Here is a 21,295-nt window from a genome sequence, read left to right as displayed (position 1 = left end):
CGGGTACTCCTGTTTCCTCCCACAGTCCAAAGGTGTGTGGGTTAGGTTGATTGGCCATGCTAAGAAATTGCCTCTTAGTGTCCAGGGTAGCGGAGGTTTGAGGGATTAGTGGGTATAATATGTAGGGATATGGGCATAGGGCCTGGGTGGGATTGTGTTCGGTGGAGACCCGATGGGCCAAAAGGCCTCTTTCTGCAGTGTATGGTTCTATTCTATGATCTATAAAACTGCACACAGTTATGGCCTCCCCAGTGCACTACACAATGGGCAGCACGGTAGCACAGTTTTTGCACTGCTGCTTCACAGAATCAGGGGCCTGGATTGGATTTCTGGCTTGGGTCACTATCTTTGTGGAGTTTGCACATTCCCCTCGTGTCTGCATGGGTTTCCTCTGGGTGCTCCGGTTTCCTCCCACAATCCAAAGATGTATGGATTAGGTTGATTGGCCATGCTAAAAATTACTCTTTGTGTCCTGAGATGCATAGGTTAGAGTGATTAGTGAGTAAATATGTAGGGATATGGGGTAGGGCCTCGGTTGGACTATGGTCAGTGCAGTCTTGATGGGCCAAATGGCTTCTTTCTGTACTGTATGATTTCTGTGATTCTAATTATTGTAACATTTCTTTGTTGTTCTGCTTCAATTACTTTCTAACTAAAGATTACACACCATTTGCCTTCCTAATGTACCTGCATTTCAAATTTATGTGCTTCATGTACAAGGGTACCTAAGCTCCTATGGATGCAAGCTGTTCCCAATCTCTCGTTATTCAAACTATATATGTTTGTCTACCAAAATGGGTAATTTCACACTTCACCACATTGTATTTGATCTGCCTTGTTGTTGCCCACTCATCCAACATGACTTTGTTCCTTTGCTGGCTACTTGTGCCTTCCTCACAGATTTATTGTCAACAAGCTTGAATGCATTCCACTTGGTCCCCTCATTAAATCATTAATACAGATTGTAAATAACTGAGGCCAAAGTACTGATCCTTGCAGTACACCACAGTCTCCCAACGCAAAATTATTTTTATTCTTACATGCTATTTTCTTTCATTAACCAATGCATCCTAATACATTGCATCCAATCACGTGAAGACTCATTTTGTATAATAGCCTCTTGTGTGGCATCACATCAATGTTTTTTTTGAAAATCTGAATGCAATATCACCACTGGCTCCTCCTTTTCTATTTTATTGTTTACATCTCCAAACAAAGCTCAAACTGAGATGTCAAACTTTCCTATTTCCTTCCCTCATTCTTTACTAATTTCTTGTTCCTCCTTTACTAAATTCTAAATCCTCCCAACCTTCAGGCTTGCTATTATATTTGGCAACATCATAACCCTCTTCCTTTGATCTAATACTTTCTTTTACCTACTCTTCTTTATTGTGGTTGGACCACTTTGTAGGTTTCTCGAGCCTTAAAGAAATGTATATTTCCTGCAAATAATGTGTCCATTCTTTAAATATTGCCCGTTGCTTAACTACAATCATATCTTTTAATGTAGTTTCCCAATCTGCTTGAGCCAATATTCCCTCATAACTACATGGTTTGCTGTTAGATTTAAGATCCTACTTTCAATTTGAACCAAATCACTTCCAATGTAGTTTAAAATTTTATCACATTATGGTCACATTTCCCTAGCGGCCCCTTTGCTACAACATTGTTAACTAACCCTTTCTCATTGCACAACACTGCATCCAAAATAACCTGTTCCCTAGTTGGTTCCTCAACATAGTGATCTGAAAAAGTATATTGTGTGCATTTCATGAGCTCATCATCCACACTCACTGCAAATTTGGTTTGCATAGTCTATCTGACCATTAGAATCCTCCATGAATACTGATTACCCTTATTATTGTGCCCTATAATTTCATGATTTATATGCTGCAAACAATACAACAGCTGTTAGGGGGCATATAAAAAAACTCGTACCAATATTTTCTTAGTTCAACCCGGACTGATTTTCTGAGCTGGAATCCTGGTTCTCTGCTATATTATGCCATCATACCACCCCCTCTCCATTTTGCTTACCTGTTCTAAAAGTTTAGCATCCTGGAATACTTAATTCCCAAACTTTGTCACTTCTTAACCTCATAAGCTGTTAGATAAAATGTACTCATTTCCATCTATTAATGCTAATAAATCATCCAATTTATTATGAATGCTTTGCACATTCAAATATAGAACCTTAAGCTATGATTTACTGCCACAAAATTAGTAAAGATAGCATCTTTACTCTTTTAACTTTATTTAACCACTTTACAACCATATCCTTGAAATCATTTTCATTCCCAAGTCAATTGCTTCTTAAACAATTTACATTGATCTCATAACAATGTCAATATGAAATGAGGAGGCGTTGAATGACACATTTTCTGGCTTCTCCTTTGACCACATCAAGTTTTTTTTTGGAAAGGATATACTTGCTAATTCAAGGGAGTTTTTAACTGTTTAATTTTGAGATCATAAATACACAAACAGGCAGATTTTCTTGTGTTTTTGACTTTGGAACACTTCAGAATCCCCAATGCTGTGCTGTGTTGCATATTTATTTCATTCTGACATTTGCATATGGCCCAGACATTGGGCAATCCCACATTTGACATGTCACATTCTGCCATTCAAGTCTGTACACAAAATGGTCAGACATTCAGGGCAAGATTTTCTAGTTGTGTTTGCCCCAGTGCTGGAAAATCCTGCTGAGGACAATTGACCTTTACATGGTCCATGCCTTGAATGCTACGATTCCACGGCAGGTGGGATGGGAAAATTCTGTTCTCAATCACTGAATGGAGAAGATCATTCAACCTGTTACTGCACTACAACCATGTACTACAGATGACCCCACAGTTGCTGACCGCCTCTGCAACCTCCATCCAGGCTTACTTTGTCCAACAGGGAAGTATCTTTACGCTATCCCACAGCATGAGAACTTACCATCGCTGATACACAGCCTGGACAGAGATTCAGAGAGAGTTATCATTGAACCTTGGGCCATCTGAGCTTTGGAATCCTCCATTTTAATTGACAGCAGCAAGACAGGGAATGCAATGGTTTTGAACAGATGTTATTTCTTCCCTAGCAGAGGGGCCTGAATCAGATACTGCTGTACAATAGTGACCAGAATGGATCAATTGCCCTGATCTGCTGCTTCAGTGTCTGGATGCTGCTTTACATGAACAAATTAATGAAGACCACTCAGGCTGCCAATAACCTGATGAAAATGCTCCTCTAAATTGGTGGCCAGGGCTGACTTGTGGCTCATGACTGACCCCTCTCCTACTGAATGTCCCATCTGAGGTGCTCAGGTTGGTGTGGAGCCACCATGACCCACACTAATTGGTCAGTATTCCTGCCAGCAAGCAGCTGATTGGCCAGCTGTTGTTTGGCTAGGAGTGACAGGGGCAGAAGTTAGCAAAACATGCTCTTCCCATTTCATCTCTCCAACCTCGCTGTTAAATTCAACCCCTAGTTTTATTTCTAACTTCCCATTATTTGAATTTAATGAATAATTTACAAACATTAAAATTATCAATTCCCTTCTTAATCTTGAGAACTTCAATTAGAAATATTGCGATATTGTAACTGCACACTTTACTGTGTAGTTGTTTCTCTATCTATAAAGCTACTGAAAGAGACAACATTTGTTTTCAATGCTCATAGTCAATTTGCCAGAAGAAAGATCGTTTATCTGCATTCATAAAAAAATCACTTTGGGGACAATTTAAATTGAAATTGCGATCAACACCAATGGGATAAGAGAGCTTTGCAATTCTTACTAATGATTCAAAAGCATTAGGAACCATGAGAGATACAATCAATATCCAATTAGGTCTCTTAAAATTAAAACTATCTCTGAAACCTAGCTCAGTGCCTTATGTGTATCAAAGCTCTGCTTGATCCATCCAATATCTCTCACATTATAATCATTCCAGATGAACTCGAGTAAATAGAATATGCTCCATTTTAATGTCATACAAGTTTGCCTTCCTATGACAAGACTCAGGCTGGAATTTTACCGGCACGCCTGCCCCGATTCTGCTGGTGGGCAAGGCTCGGAACATGGCATTGTCTGTTGGCCGTGGGTGGGATCGTACGAACCTCGGGTGGACTTGCCAGTAAAATTCCACGTGTCTAGCACCTCTCCCCTAAAGTGCTGACTGCAGCTTAATGTTAGTAAGTCAAGCAATTCATAATTTACCATTCACAGTTTAATCCTGAACAAAATGGCTGAAGCGCACCGTGCAGACCAAACATGATATTGATGAAAGTTTTCAAAGGAGTAACATTTTCATCAGCCTTCCGAAGTGTTTGTCAAAACCTTTATTGGTTGTGGAAGAAGAATGGGATTGGATAGATGTCATTTATTTATTAGTTATTATTATTTGTGTTGAGTATATATTTATTAGTTATTATTATTTGTGTTGAGTATAGGGCTAACGGGAGGACTTTGAATAGTGTGGAGGAGCAGAGGGATCTAGGTGTATGTGTACATAGATCCCTGAAAGTTGGGAATCAAGTAGATAAGGTTGTTAAGAAGGCGTACGGTGTCTTGGCGTTTATTGGTAGGGGGATTGAATTTAGGAGTCGCAGCGTCATGTTGCAACTGTACACAACTCTGGTGCGGCCGCACTTGGAGTACTGTGTGCAGTTCTGGTCCCCACATTACAGGAAGGATGTGGAGGCTTTGGAGAGGGTGCAGAGGAGGTTTACCAGGATGTTGCCTGGTATGCAGGGGAGGTCCTATGAGGAGAGACTGAGGGATTTGGGGTTGTTTTCACTGGAAAGAAGGCGGCTAAGAGGGGATCTTATAGAAACATATAAGATGATTAGAGGTTTAGATAGGGTGGATGGTGATAGCCTGTTTCCTCGGATGGAGAAATCTAGCACGAGGGGGCATGGCTTTAAATTAAGGGGGGGTAGTTATAGGACGGATGTCAGGGGCAGGTTCTTTACCCAGAGGGTGGTGAGGGACTGGAATGCCCTGCCTGCTGCAGTTGTAAATGCGCCTAGTTTGGGGGCGTTTAAGAGATTGGTGGATAGGTTTATGGACGAAAAGGGATTGGTTTAGATTAGTGGGTCAATGTTTTTTTTTAAAATAAGACTGGTCGGTGCAACATTGTGGGCCGAAGGGCCTGTTCCGCGCTGTAATGTTCTATGTTCTATGTTCTATGTTCTATTTATCATGCATAAGAAGAATGGAGGGGGTCTCTCTCTATGGTTGATGTCATCGATTCATGTCAATTATGTTATGTTTTTGCAAACCAGTGAGGAAGTATTCTGACCTTATTTTTGATTGTATAAATTCTTTAGAGTCTGTTGCTAACATTAAGCCTTCAATAACTTTTATAATGATATGATAGTGGGCACCACACAACCTCAGTGACCTGAGGAAAATGAGTTTCTATTATGCTTTGATGACAAGTTCTTGAAACATTAAGGAGCCAATTAGGGATAAAGGTATTTTAGATCAAGCATGAGATAGGTTAGCAATCTCATAGTTAAAGAACTCCTGGAGGAAATATGATCATAATGCAGTTCAATTCCATGCCATGCTTGAAAGTGACATATGCCTGTTCCAGATAAGAATCTTGAACATATGAAAAACTAAATATGAATAGAGAGCTGGCTGAGTTGGGTAAATAGACCAAAATTATGATGCAAATAATCAGTGGAAAACGTTGAAAGAAATATTTGATAATGCTCAAAAAAGTTTCATTACAAAACAAAACCTTAGCAAGAGACATTCATCCATGGCTTACAATTTAAGGAAGGAAAGGATTAAAAGAAGAGGTGTACAATGTTGCAAAGAAAGTATTGAGTCTGAGGATTAGAAATTTTTAGAATCCAGTAAAAAGTGAGCAAATGTTGATTAAAAAAAATAGAATAATGAGAGTTTGGACAGGTACGGTGGCACAGTAGTTAGCACTGCTGCCTCAAAGAGGTTCAATTCCGTCCTCGGGTCACTGTCTGTCTGTTTGTACATTCACCCCATGTTTGCTCAGGTTTCCAAAGTCCAAAGATGTGCAGGTTAAGCGGATTGGCCATGCTAAATTGAACTTAGTGCCGGGGGGATTAGCCAGGTAAATATTAGGGGTTACGGGTGTGGGTGGGTGTTGTCAGTGCAGGCTCGATGGGCCGAATGGCCTCCTTCTGTACTGTAGGGATTCTGTGATTCTATGAAACTAGGCACAACTGTGAAAAAATGTAAGAACTTTTCCAGTGTGTAAAAAAACTAAATAAATGGCTAAAATAAATGTTGGTCCTTTAGAGGTAGAGATAAGTGAAATTAACATGAGGTATAAGGAAATGGCAGCACCGCTGAACAAATATTTTATATTTGTCTTCACAGTAAAGGACTCAAATTAGAAGTAACCAGTTAGGAAAGTAGAACTTGAAGTAATTAATATTGGCAAGGAAAAAGATACTAGAGAAACTTAAGAGACTAACATCTGACAAATTTCCAGGATCTGATAGCTTATATCCTAGAATTCTAATTATGGTAGCTGCAGAGATGGTTATGATCTTGCAAAATTCCCTGGATTCTAGAATGTTCCCAGCAGATGAGAGGTTCGCAAATGCGATACTGCTATTCCAGAAAGGACTGAGAGAGAAAGCAGGAACTGCAGACCAGTTAAATTGACATCACTTGTAAGGAAAATGTTAACATTTATAGTCAATGAAGCCTTAACAAGTCCACGGCATGACCAGATTCAATATAGTTTTACAAAAGAAAATTTATATTTGACAAAACAATTAAAAGATTTTTAGAGGACGCTCAATCCTAGGGTCAATTTAGTGTGACCAATTAACCTAACCCACACATCTTTAGACTGTGGAAGGAAACCCACACAGACAATAGGAGAATCTGCAAACTCCACGTAGTGATCCGAGGACAGAATTGAACCCGGCTTCCTGGCGCTGTGAGACAACAGTGCTAACCACTGTGCCACCCACTACACAGGACTTAACTGGCCAATTTCCCACCATATCATCATGGATCTGCAATCCAGGAAGTGTGGCTTGCATGAATCCCTGTACGACAGCCAGAAATGTACCATTCTTTTCATGAAAATGCACTGAAGTTAAATAATAACAGCTTTGGCAGGGGAGCAGTAAGATGGGGAGTGAGGCAAACTGGACTGCATATGTAAGCAAGATTGTCTATTAGTTGCTTTGTAGCATATACAATTAGAAATCAATGCTTCGTTCCCCATGAGCAATAAAACTCAATTTATACAATGTTATCTGTTTGATTTTCTGCAAGGCATTAGATCAGATTTTCTGTTAGTTTGTTAATTCTGGTTCTGAGTGGGTTTTGAAGCAGCATTTTATATGTAAATGTCATAGAATTAGATTCGATGGTAATACTTCAAGCACCAAGTAAAATGTCAGTCTAATGGAACCCTTCTCTTAAATTAAGATTGCCTTACGAATTTAATCTCCAGTTGGCAACGTTAATATAGTGAGTGGTGTGCTTTTGATGCTAAATCCTGCATCGTTTCTGTTATTCAGTGAAACAATGGCCTGGATTTTCACTTCCATGGCAGGGTTGCAGTGTTGGGAAACTTCTCACCTCACCACACTCACCGAAGGAAAAAGTGTCCCAAATGGTGGGATCTTCATTAAGGGGAGCCAGGCCTAGAGTTAGGCCTGCCACCACTGGACACAAATAAGAGGTAGCTACAGGAGCTGCTGAGTACTGTGGCAGGCACAAACTTAGCTCTCTGGGACTTTGTCCAGTATTTTTGTTAATTTTTAGGCCTCTAGACCTTAGTCTGCATGCCACCATGCTCATTCATGTCAAGTCATGCAACCCATGCCCCCACCCACCCCCATGGTCCCTTGTCACCCCTACTCCAATTATGGCCAAGTGATGACCCTATTCGTTATCATTTGCCCTCATACTTTCCACATCAACTTACCTACAATCCACCATAGACAGTAAACATGCTGAGATGAAATAAAATCATGTTCTAAACATCTACAGTAAGTCCTACTTAAAGTTATATTTGCTTTCCTGAAACATATAACCTTAAGTGAAACGTTAAGTGTAGCATTAGGAATCAATGTTAAAACTGGAGTCAGGTTTCTCAGATATTCCTCACCAGGAAAGAAAGTAATGCACAAGTTGAAATACTATACTTTCGTAGTTGAAATAGCTTGCAAAATAAAATTATTTGCAAAAAGTAAAAGAAATACTGTATAAATTCAGCTAAATAAAATTCACCAATCTCTCGTTCTTCTTAGAAAATCCCTTGGGATTGAAAATGTTTGCTTCTACTCCAGTTTGATAGGTTCTGAGATGGTCAATAGGTACAATGCACAACTCTGTCATATGTAGGGCAAATGTTGCAGAGTGGTCAGTTGGGTGAATTATTTGGAGATTTTTGCATTCTCTTCACCGCCTAGACTTCACCGATGCATGTTCCCTATGAAGTTTCTCTGTGCTTAATGCCTTTCCAAGTTAATCTTCTCCCATTTTGGTTGGTCAACGTGAATTGGGGGAGATGTTTTCCTTCTTTAAGGATGCTTGGAAGATAGTCTAAGGGGGCCATCTTTCTGTTTCATCACATTGTTTAATCGGCGTGGTGAGTTGGTAAGATTGGGAGAGAGGCAAAAATTGAGAAACAGGGATGCAATGGTGATCATCTTCCATAATTGGAATGGTTCTTACTGATTGCAAGGTAGCAATCATCACTCAACTATTGAAATAGGAAGAGAGAAAGAACAGAATTTCTACCCATATAATTTTGTTGGGTTACACAACAATACAAATAACACTTTATCAACAAATGATTGATATGCTTCTTATGCCGACAACTCCTTTTTTCAAGGCCCACATTAATTTATCACCATACAAGATTAAATATAAGTAACAATTTTGTGACCTTGTACTTTCTTGGGACGGCAAGCTGACAGAAAGCTGAGGTGGGACTTGATTAAACATCATGGTTGGAATTTTCTGACCGTTCGCACTAATGTTATTTTCCAATCCTGCTTCAGTGAATGGACATTTGGCTTGTTGCCAAATTCTCCATCTTTGCTGCTGCAGGAGCATGGTGTGAAGATCACACCCACTGGCTTTAATTCCCTGTCAACTGAGCAAAACTTCCAACTCAAGCTAATACCACAGTCATGCAGATGAGGGGATGCATTAAGATATCACAGGCAAGGTTGCAATTCATGTGCCAAAAGTGCAGCCCCAAAATAAAGATATTGGCAGGGATTCTTCCAAAAAACTTCTAAATGCCAAATTTATGTAAAATCTGGAGTAACTCCCACTGTTTCTTTCAGTAGAATTTTCAAAATGAATCTGTCACACTCTGTGAACTTCAGAATGCCCTAGTGAGATTCATGATGAAAACTTGGAGATGGGGGCCCATTCCCGTTTGAGAAGTCAGCATAGCACTGAGCGGGCCACTGTGCATGTACTGATCTGTCAGAGCAGAGATTGGTGCATGCACAGTAGCCTTGCACTGCTGGCCTTCCAATCTATATCTTTTAAAAAGCATGTAGATAGTTGCATGGGTATGATGGTTACAGAGGGATATGGGCCAAATGCGAGCAATTGGGATTAGCTTGGGGGTTTAAAAAAAAGGGTGACATGGATGTGTTGGGCAGAAGGGCCTGTTTCCATGCTGTAAACCTCTGTGGCTCTATAATTCATTGACCAGCTTGATTGCTGGCCAGGACAGCAACATCGCAATGCTGCCCCTCTGTTCCCCCCACCCCGTCCAATCACTGGCCTCCCAGATGTTCCCAGGCCAATCCAAACCACCCTCCACCCAGTTCACCTCGATCTCCCTGACTCCCTTGCACCCACCCCCCCTGCCCCCGTGCCAGGCTGGCACTGCCCAGGAGTCATTCCCCTTCCCCGACCCCCTGAGGAGCCTCCATGGGCTCCATTCACTCCAGCATGTTCGGATTGCCAGTTCCACATTAGTGGGGAGCTGTTGTAAACCCTGCTGGAGTGAACTACTCCTTGCGATTGTGGGGTGCGGGGGGACGGGTCGGCGAGGAGGGTGCGGGTGTGGGAGAAACTTGCAGGCCCAGAGACTTCAGTCCTGGGCCCACTAGGTAGATTAAATGCTGATTTAAATATTTAAGTCAGTTTCATGCCAAGTCCCGGAGATGTGCGGAGGCCTTGGTGCCTACTGGGGAGCCCACTAAACAGCTTCTGCTGATGTCTCCTGGCTCACCGTGCTGGCTCGGAGAATTGTCCCCATTTGTAATTCGGTTAGATACGCTTTAATGAATGGCGCTGTTGAGAGCTTGTTTTCTATTGTTCCCAAAGCCTGTTTTGTCTGGATTTAATAGGCTCAGGTGGCGCAACCTCGCTGTCCTCTTTTCCACTTAGATGCTTGTTGACATGCAGATCATTAGACGTAAGAACATCAGAGCAGGAGTAAACTATTCAGCACATTGTGTCTGCTCCATGATTCAGTCCATGATCTGCCATTCGATACAATCACAGCTGATTATCCACTTCAATGTCTGCTTCCCATTATACACCCATATTACTTTATGTCATAATTTCTGCTTTAAACAAGTTCAATAACTGATCTTCCATGCCCTCAGGGTTGGAGAATTCCAAAGATTCATATCTTGCCGAGTAAAAATCGCTCCTCAATTCTGAATGTTTTTTCCCTCATTTTGAAATTGTGTCCCTGGTTATAGACTCCCCAGTAAAAAGTCTGACAACACCAGGTTTTTACTGTGTTTACGCCAGTCCAACGCCAGCATACCCACATCATAGACTCCCCAACCAGGAAAATATCTTACCTGCAACTACCCTGCTGATCTTTTTAAGTATTTTGTACCATAAAACTATAGAAATTTTACAGCACAGAGACCATTCAGTCCATCATTTCTGTGTTCTTCATGTAAATCAGTCCTTGATCCATGTCAATCTTGTATCTACTGTTTTGAGCGCTTTAATTTTGCTAACAAACCTCCTGTGGAATGTTTTATCAAAAGTCTTCGGAAAATTGAAACATGCCACATTGAGGAGCAGGATGGTGTGGGTGATTTTGTTTTCAGGTGCAAACGTTGCTGGAGGTTACTTCATGAGGAGAGGAAGGCCTTCTTCTCCTCCCTCCCTCCCTCTCTCTCTCTGCAATCCAGGAGCCCTGTCATGAACAATCCAGCCACCATTGTTCAGATGTAAGCCTGCCCCAACAACAACAACACTGCCCCAGTAACACGCTCAAAAAGCTCCAACAGTTTCTTTGAACAACAACACCCATGTCCCATGAATGAATAAAAAAATTAAAAAACAGAAGAGCCACAGAAAACTTGGAAAAATAGCCTGAATGTAAACACCAATTTTCTAGTGTTTCCTGCCATAGAGGGCTTTGGTCTTCTGTTTTTGCAACATATGAATCATTTTACAAGTTTTACTATTGTAGGGAGTCTTCATCCATCAGTGGTATTGGTAACACCATTCAAAATAGGAAGAATAAGAGGCAATATTCTGATGTTGCACTGATGGCAGGGAGTTTGGCATCGTGGGATTTCTAGGAACTTAAATTGGCATTCAGAACACCAGATAATGTCTGAATTTCTATTATAGGCGATTAGAAAGCACTTCAAAATGGCATTGGGTTCCTACCGATGGTTTGCATGGGTTAAAAAGTGCTCACCTGTACCAGGCAAATTCTTATGACCAGTTCAAAGCTCCAACTATAAATACATTGTTTAGAGAAGCTGTAGGAATGAGATAATAATAGCATTGCTGAACAACGGTGATCGGGTTTGACTCCAATGGATATAGCAATGAAGAAAAATGTGTTGAAAAATCTACACATGAAGGAACATAAAACAGAAGATGATACCCAAATATTTTCTTCCTATAAACAGCATATTTTATTATAAATAGTAATAAAATTTATTATGTTTATAAAATTAAACATTAAATAGTGTTAGAATTGCTGTGGTGTATGACTGATATTGTTTTATATATAATAGGTATAGTCACCTGGCAACTAGCATCTGTCTGTTGCTATGATGATATTAGATTTTGTGAGCTCAGTGATGGCGTGAATAAGAAGGGATTGAAAACTCTTTTGATTTGTTGTCTTTAAAATGCAGGTATCAGCAGATTTGCCAGCAGACTTTAGCAGTCATATCAATTTTGAAATAGGAATGAACATAGAATCATAGATTCCCTACAGTACATAAGGAGCCCATCCGACCCATCGAGTCTGTAATGACAACAATCCCAACCAGACCCCACCCCATAATCTCATGTATTAACCCTGCTAATCCCTGTGAGGCTGTTTAGCATGGCCAATCAACCTAACCACACATCGTTAGAGTGTGGGAGGAAATCAGAGCACCTGGAGGAAACATACACAGACGTGGGGACAACATGCAAACTCCACACAGACAGTCCCCACGGTCAGAATTGAACCTGGGTTGCTGACGGTGTGAGGCAGCAGTGCTAACCATTGCGCCACCATTAGATAAATTCCTCATTTAAGATCCTAAATGCAGCAAAAACCAAATATTTGTTTCCAACTCAGCAGAAATCAGACTGAGCTGCAACAGAGGGGTTCATAGCCAAAAACAAAGCCCTCAGATTCCAGTCACAGTAAAACAAAGGGCCAAAATTGCAAGTTCAGTTGCCTGACTGGACATATGAATGAATCTTATAGAATCGCTGGCAGCACTTTCAACCAATAAACTGGCAATGCATTTGGCACCTCCTATTAACTTCAGCTTTGTTCAAATATAAGAACATAAGAAATAGGAGCAGGAGTAGGCCCTTCGAGCCTGCCCCGCCATTCAATAAGATCATGGCTGTTCTGAAGTGGATCAGTTCCATTTTCCCACTTTCTCCCCATAACCCTTAATTCCCCTGTCTATAAGAAACCTATCTACCCGTGGCTTAAATATATTTAGTGAGGTAGCCTTCACCACTTCAACGGGCAGAGAATTCCAGAGATTCAACACCCTTTGAGTGAAGAAGTCCCTCCTCAACTCTGGTCAAAACTGCCTCCCCCTTATCTTGAGGCTGTGTCCTCTAGTCCTGCTATCCTTTCTAAGTGGGAAGAATCTTTCTACCTCTACCCTATCCATCCCCTTCATTATCTTATACGTCTCTATAAGATCCCCCCCTCATCCTTCTAAACTCCAACGAGTACAGACCCATTCTATTTAATCTCTCTTCATAGGCTAACCCCGTCATCTCTGGTATCAGCCTAGTGAACCTCCTCTGCACTCCCTCCAAGGCCAATATATCCTTCCGCAAGTGCGGCGACCAAAACTGCACACAGTACTCCAGCTGCGGCCTCGCCAGTACCCTGTACAGTTGCAGCAAGACCTCCCTACTTTTATATTCTATCCCCCTCGCTATAAAGGCCAACAATCCATTCGCCTTTTTGATCACATATATCATGCATTGGTTTGTGTCACTTTTTCTATTCTCTGTAACTTATTCAGTGTTTTAAATTTAGAAATCCTATCATTTTCTGATGAGTGCTCAAGACATGAGAGATCAATCTAGAAAGTAACAAGACATCATTCAACCTGATATCTAACTCCTCACAATATATGGTGCATAATTGATAAACAAGATGACAACCTGGAGCTTATTATGCTCTTACTAGTTGATTTTCATTTTATGATATGCCATCTGGTCAAAATCTATGCAAAGCTTCATCAGGACTTAGTTAAAATCCAACTATTACACTGAGAGTATCTATGAGAAACCAATATAAAGACCCATGGGCATTAAGGGCACTGCACCACCATAGCATTGGTACAGGTAATTATTGAGTAAGTGTTGCTTAATGGCACTATGGATGACACCTTCCATCACTTTGTTGATGTTTGAGAGTAGCTGACACTGTGGTAATTGATTAGATTGGACAGGACAAACCTGGGTAATGTATCACATTGAAAAATAGGTGCCTGTGTTGGACAGAAAAACTGGGGTGTGGCTAATTAAGAATTACCAGTCTTCAGCACTGCAGTTAGGCTGCTGTCAGGGTCCATCACCTTTGCTGTGTCTAGTGGGCCCAGACATTTTATTAGCAACTCCATTGCCAGGCTGGCTGATGTCTTTTAAGCTTTTGTGAATAGGTATAAGCAACAATTGAAGGAACTTGTTCAGAAAAACGGCAGCACTAAAATGTCAAATTTGATAAGCAGTTGAGAGAACACCGATTTGAGAGCCTATTGCTCCTACTTGTAAAAACCATGGCTCAGATTTTCTGATGTCCCTTTGATGATCAAAGCTTGGATGTACAATGGAGGATGTGCAACAGGACCCTTCAGAAGCCTTCATGCAAGGACCCCTTGCCTGGAAAATTTCAAATTCACATGGGCAATTCCTCAATTCACCAGAACCCTCCAACTCTTGAGCCAGAGGGGAGAATTTTCCTGTCCGGCCTGCCACGGGAAACGTAGCAGGCAGAGAGCAGACGATGTTAAGGTCTGTTGACCTTGGGCAGCGTGGTGGCTAACACTGCTGCCTCACAGCACCAGGGTTCAATTCCAGCATTGGGTCACTGTCTGTGTGGAGTTAGCACATTCTCCCCGTGTTGGCATGGGTTTCCTTCTGGTGCTCTGGGTTTCCCCCCACAATCCAAAAGCGTGTGGGTTAGGTTGAATGGCCATGCTAAATTGATCCTAATTGTTAGGGGATTACGAGGGTAAATGTATGGGGTTGCGGGACTGGGGCCTGGGCAGGGTTGTGGTCAGTGAAGAGTCGCTGGGCCAAATGACCTTCTTCCCCACTGTGGGGATTTTATGATTTTCTGGATTTGAGGTGATCATGGCCGGAAAATCCTGCACGCAGACTTAAGAGGATTCCAACTTACTGTGTTGCTACACAGGAAAAGTTAGTCAGAAAAATAATGGTGTTTAACTCCTGGGTAATTATACAATATAAGTCCCTACTGACCTCCTTTCACCAACACCCCCAACCCTTTGACTGGGGTGTTGGATATATCTTGGTAGGTTTTGAAGAGGTTCTTTGTAGATTAATTGCAAGTCTTTATTAACTGCTTGAACTATTCACAAATACCCAGCAAAGGTTAGATGCAAGAAGCTGTCTCCAGCCGAAAGCAAAATGTGAAAATGGAAATAAAGAGGGGAAACTAAAGGAAAATGACCCTCTCAGTTACTAAGGAAACAAAAACTAATCCTGAAGTTTAGAAAACAAAACTTCTAGGAAACTGAAAATGGTTGAAGCAATATAAAGGGAAGCAGAGATATATAAGTTGCAGTTTAGAACTGGTATGTGCAGTTTGCAGCCCACTGAGAAAATGTAGCTGAAGTATAGACCTGCACGCTAAGCAGAATAAACGCTAACATCATCATTCACTGTGAGGAATGCAAGTAAGACTCAACCTGAGTTTGAATTTTGAAAGAGATCAAAAGCATGAAGATTGCTTAATTTGAAACAAGTGGAAGAATCTATAATGGCCCTTATTGAATCTTGTGGCATAGAGAGCACATAGCAAATTAATTTAAGTACTTGGAAGGCAACCAGGATAAGGACTGAGGCATCCACCATCAAGAAATGATAAATTAAAATTTTACTTCTGAAAATAACTGGAGGTGAGAAGGATTAAAGTAGAGTACAGAGGATTGTAGCATATTTACAGATGGTCCCAACACAAGGAAATAACTTCAAGATCGTTGTATCTTAAAGGGGAAAAAAAAATTCCTAAGGCTTGGCATATCTGGGTACGAGTATAGTGGTACTTAATCATGTTTTATTTACAATAGAGCTTGTATCTTGTTTTGAAAAGTGAAATCTTGAGTCATAGTTCTATTGGTTAAAACAAGGTCATTGGGGTTTCTTTTTAAGTATTAATGGTCCTTAACTGGATTATAATAACATGTAGATTGTTGAGGGTATGGTTTCATAGACTTTCTCTCATCACCTAACACAAGCCCAGTCTGCCCTCAGAGCTCAGCCAGCTCCTTCAGTAGTGCCCCACATAGATTACACTCTGTGCCTTTCTACTTCTACTTGGAAGAGCATCTTTTCCAATTGACGTAGTTGTAATTTATGTATTGAGGCAGAACAGTAGGTAGCAATCATTAAGAGGATCTTTTGCCCAAGTTTAACCTGATGTCATGAAACTTCATGGAATTCAAAGTCAATGTTGAGGACTTGCAGAGCAACTTCCTCCCAACTATATATCACTGTGACACCAGATCTGTTGGTCTGTTTTATCAGTGGGACAGGATATACTCAGGGGTGATGATTAATGGTTGTAAGGTATGATTCTATCAGTATGACTATGTCATACAGCTCTCCCAATTCTGGAATAAGCCACAGGTGAAAGTGACAGAGGTTGTGTGTAGCTGTGTCGTATCCAACGCATAGGTAATTGTCAAGTGATCCATCCTGTTTTGTTCTAATTCACTTTTTCTTGTGATTCCCTATAATTGACTGGCTTGCTAGGCTATTTAACAGATTAGTTAAGAGCAGATCACATTGGATGGGTCTAGAGGTACATGCAGGCCAGTTCAGGTAAGGATAGCATATTTCCCCTGAAAGGAGATGAATGAAACAGATAGGTTTTTACAACAATATGGTTTTTTCACACCCACTATTACTCATACTTCTTTACATCAATGCTTTACTTTTATAGCCACTATTACTGAGGCTTTTTTTTAACAGCAATATGCTGCTTTTACAGCCACTATTACTCAGACTAGCTGTTTATTACAGACTTATTTAATTAACTGAGTTAAATTTACCCAACTGCCGTGTTGGGATTTGAACTCATGTCTCCAAAGCATTAGCAGTGTTATGCAGGTTATATTGATTCTCTGGGCTTGACAGCACTGCAAGCCTGACAACCCATGTGTTATTCTTCAATTTTTTAATGAGGCAATCTACGCAGAGCTCACAGGCAATGTTGTCTGCCCCTGGGAAATTGGATGTATCCTGTGTCAAACCAGTTGAAGAAATGCTGCAGTGACAACTGTTTCCCCTTTGTCTGCAAAGGAGACAGAAAGGGTTGAAGTCAATGGAAACAAAAGAGGCAGCAATCCTCTCTGCCTTTTTCCATGCTTGGTGGAAAATGTACTCCCAAAAACATTTCAATCAGCGTGTCAATCAAGAGGAAGAGTCGCCTCCTTAAAAGGAACAGAGTTAGCCCTGAATTATTTTGAAATATCATCCACTCAATTGCTGGACAGAAGTACTTGTGTCATTGTTGTAACTCCATTTAAGTAGCAGGGTTAAGTTAATGCATTTGTCTTATATTTCACTATTTACTACGTGACAACAAAATTAGGTTCCACCATCACAACGGACATGTACCACTTTTGTTCTGGAGGCTATGATCTCATTGCTATGTTTATGATAAAACTAGCTTTCATCATTACTTTTCTTTGACAATCTCAGCATTTATGGTATGAATGCAGAAAATGCATTTATGGTATGAGGCAGAAAAATGGTTTGGCACAGTCAAGAAGGGCAAAAAGGTCTGTTTCTGTGCTGTAATGTTCTATGATTTGATCCATTCTTATTTGGGAAACCATTCTTTGGAGACACAGGACAAGACTTTCCAGGCACGTTTGCCCCAAAACCAGAAAATCCCCACCTGAGGTCAACAGACCTTTTCAACAGGCGGGATGGAAAAATTCACCACAGCTAAAGTAGGTTTCATAACCAGAAAGGAGCAACTCTATGCATGAGTTCTAAATTAATCATTCTAACCACCTCCATATCAAAAGTGTATCAGTGAGTATTGTTTGTACATGGTGTAATCTCTTGTGTCAGTTGTGGCTCAGTTAATAACACTCTCACGCCTGAATCAAAGAATTCTGGCTTCAGGTCACACTTCTCAGCTTGAGCATAAAAATGAAGGCTGACCCTCTCGCGTAGTACTGAGGGAATTCCAAACCTTCAGAGGTGGCAACTTTCAGGTGAGGTGTTTAACCAAGAGGCCCATCTTCCTGCTCAGTTTGTTAATCTGCTGAACAATCATCTATTACTAGGCAGAGTTGGAGCCAATCAAACTTCAACATGCGTTAAACTGAGTTTTGTGACTAAACCAATATGCAAATCACTTTTCTTTTCAACACTGCTTCTCCTCATACAGGTAATAGCTATGCCCTAATAGAACATAGAACATAGAACATTACAGCGCAGAACAGGCCCTTCGGCCCACGATGTTGCGCCAACCAGTTTTTTAAAAAAAAACACTGACCCACTAATCTAAACCAATCCCTTTTCGTCCATAAACCTATCCACAGATCTCTTAAACGCCCCCAAACTAGGCGCATTTACAACTGCAGCAGGCAGGGCATTCCAGTCTCTCACCACCCTCTGGGTAAAGAACCAACCCCTGACATCCGTCCTATAACTAACCCCCTTAATTTAAAGCCATGCCCCCTCGTGCTAGCTTTCTCCATCCGAGGAAAAAGGCTATCACTATCCACCCTATCTAAACCTCTAATCATCTTATACGTTTCAATAAGATCCCCTCTTAGCCGCCTTCTTTCCAGTGAAAACAACCCCAAATCCCTCAGTCTCTCCTCATAGGACCTCCCCTCCATACCAGGTAACATCCTGGTAAACTTCCTCTGCACCCTCTCCAAAGCCTCCACGTCCTTCCTGTAATGTGGGGGCCAGAACTGCACACAGTACTCCAAGTGCGGCCGCACCAGAGTTGTGTACAGTTGCAACATGACGCTGCGACTCCTAAACTCAATCCCCCTACCAATAAACGCCAAGACACCGTATGCCTTCTTAACAACCTTATCTAACAATCTTTCCCCAATTTGTATCAGCTACCCTTAATCACAAGTAGAGCATGTACTCAATTGTAATATGAACAGATCCACTTTTTAAAAAAAAATGTGCATATTTACAGTCTGAATTTGGGGGAAAAAACTGGAGAAAAATCTATCTTAAACTACCCAGATTTACTTCATGAGACACCCTTCTTCAAATCCACTAACAACTTCTCACTGGAAGCATTCCTTTTAGTAAAATAGACAGATAATTGAGACTTCATCTACTCATTTAAGTTTGGAGTTAACTTTTTTCTCCAACATTTGTTTCAAATTTGCAATGTCAGTTCTTGATCTCTTTGTGCACATTATACCAAGGGGAACAATTGCTTTGAGAACATTCAATAGGTATGATATCTTCAGCATCTGTTTGATGTAGAATTTCTTCCAAAATCTTTGGTTAAAAAAAAGTTATGTCAACTGTCACAACAAGTGCAAGTGTTTCATCAGTTAGAGTGCTTATTTATTTGTCTTATTTTCTTGGCTTTCCAGATCACAGAGCAACACTTCCACTTCCTCCCATAAGGAATATTATAAAACCAGCTATTACAAAAGTTTGCTTAAAAGGCATCACTAACAATGTTATATTCCCGGAGTCACCGAAAGATGGAAATTTCAACACAAATTTCACCATCTTTTAATTTTTAATGTTTTAATTCTCATAAAATGTCCTTGACCTTTGGATGTGTCATTATAAGAAAATGTTGCGAAAAGCACCAAAAGATATATTTTAAGACCTTAAGAAGTAGGAGCAGAATTAGGCCACTCAATCCATCAAGTCTGCTTTACCATTCAATCATGACTGATATTTTTCTCATCCCCATTCACCTGCCTTTTCCTCATAATCCCTGATCCCCTTATTAATCAAGAACCTATCTATCTCTGTCTTAAAGACACTCAATGACCTGGCTTCCACAGCTTTCTGCAGCAAAGAGTTTCACAGATTCAGTACTCTCTGGCTGAAGAAATTCCTCCTCACCCCTGTTTTAAAGGATCATCCCTTTAACCTGAGGTTGTGCCCTCTGGTTTTAGTTTTTCCTACTAGTGGAAACATCCTCTCCACGTCCACTCTATCCAGGCCTCTCAGTTTCCTGCAAGTTTCAAGAAGATCCCCCCCTCATCCTTCTAAATTCCAATGAGTACAGACCCAGAATCCTCAACTGTTCCTCATAAGACAAGCTCTTTATCACAGGGATCATTTTTGTGAACCTCCTCTGGACCCTTTCCAAGGCCAGAACATCCTTCTTTAGATATGGGGCCCAAAACTGCTCACAATACTCCAAATGGGACCCGACCAGAGCCTTATACAATCTTATACATCCCTGCTCTTGTATTCTAGTCCTCTCGACATGAATGCTAATATTGTATTTGCCTTCTTAACTGCCGATTGAACCTGCATGTTAAAGTTAAGAGGATCTTGAATAATGACTCCCAAGTCCCTTTGAGTTTCTGATATCCTAAGCATTTTCCCATTTAGAAAATAGCCTACGCCTTCACTCCTCTTTCCAAATTACCTTTTCCCAAAGTGGATGAGTTCACTCTGACTTCTTATCTTCTAAGCATTAGTTAAAACTTTGGGTCACCAATCTAATTTTGGCCTCATATATTCTATCTGGTAGAACCTTTCCTGTGATGATCTCATCAATGTGACAATGTGGCTGATCTCTACCTGGAACCCCTGAATACATACGAAACTTTCTCTGACTTTCTAACGCCTGTCTGTTTAACCTCCTCTATGTTAGCAGCGACAAAAATGTCACAGTTATGGATGCTTCTTCCATTATTTTGCTGGGATGGTGCTGCATTGCCCATTTCAATTTGTTGTGTGGTCAGACTGTGACTGCAATTATTGGAGTATTTCTAGCTTGCTACTATTAAATCTTCTGAATATCTGACCTAAGCCCCTTTCCACCGTATGTGACTGCTTCCTCAATCGGACTTATTGCCCAACCTGTATCTGGAACTCACGAGTTACGCTTCCTTATTGTTCAATCTTGCACACCATTCTCCTATTCTATGGCCATCACTCCAAATCCATCTTAGACATTCAATTTTATATTTTCCAGTGGATTTCCCTGTCCATTTGTGTGTTGTTGCATTCCTGCAGTTATTCAATCCTTTTAGAACACACTTTGGATAGTTGGTCTCCAGATAATATAAGAGTGTTCATCATGCTCAGTTTCTCTATTGGCATCTAACCCTCAATCTATTAGATCTTGTATTCTGGCTCTACCCTGCAAAATATATGACAGGATAGAGGTGGAGAGAGTGATATAAAACTGAGAGTCCATGGGAAAGAGGGGAAAGCTGGAAATGCTAGCAACCCTTCTCAGCACAGAGAGAATGGTACTGAGATGGAAAACAAGGAAGAGAACTCTGTGTCTAATTGTGAAAGGTGGGCCATCTCTGTGCCAACTGCTGGTGGCTATAAGCAAAATCCATGGGATTTATTGGGGCACATGCACACTACGCACAGGATGAAAGTCAGTCACAGAGTATAACAGACCACCATGTGGCT

This window comes from Carcharhinus amblyrhynchos, chromosome 10 (genome assembly GCF_965287045.1).
Source record: "Carcharhinus amblyrhynchos chromosome 10, sCarAmb.v2.hapA, whole genome shotgun sequence".
NCBI lineage: Eukaryota > Metazoa > Chordata > Chondrichthyes > Carcharhiniformes > Carcharhinidae > Carcharhinus > Carcharhinus amblyrhynchos.
This window is presented reverse-complemented; position numbering follows the sequence as displayed.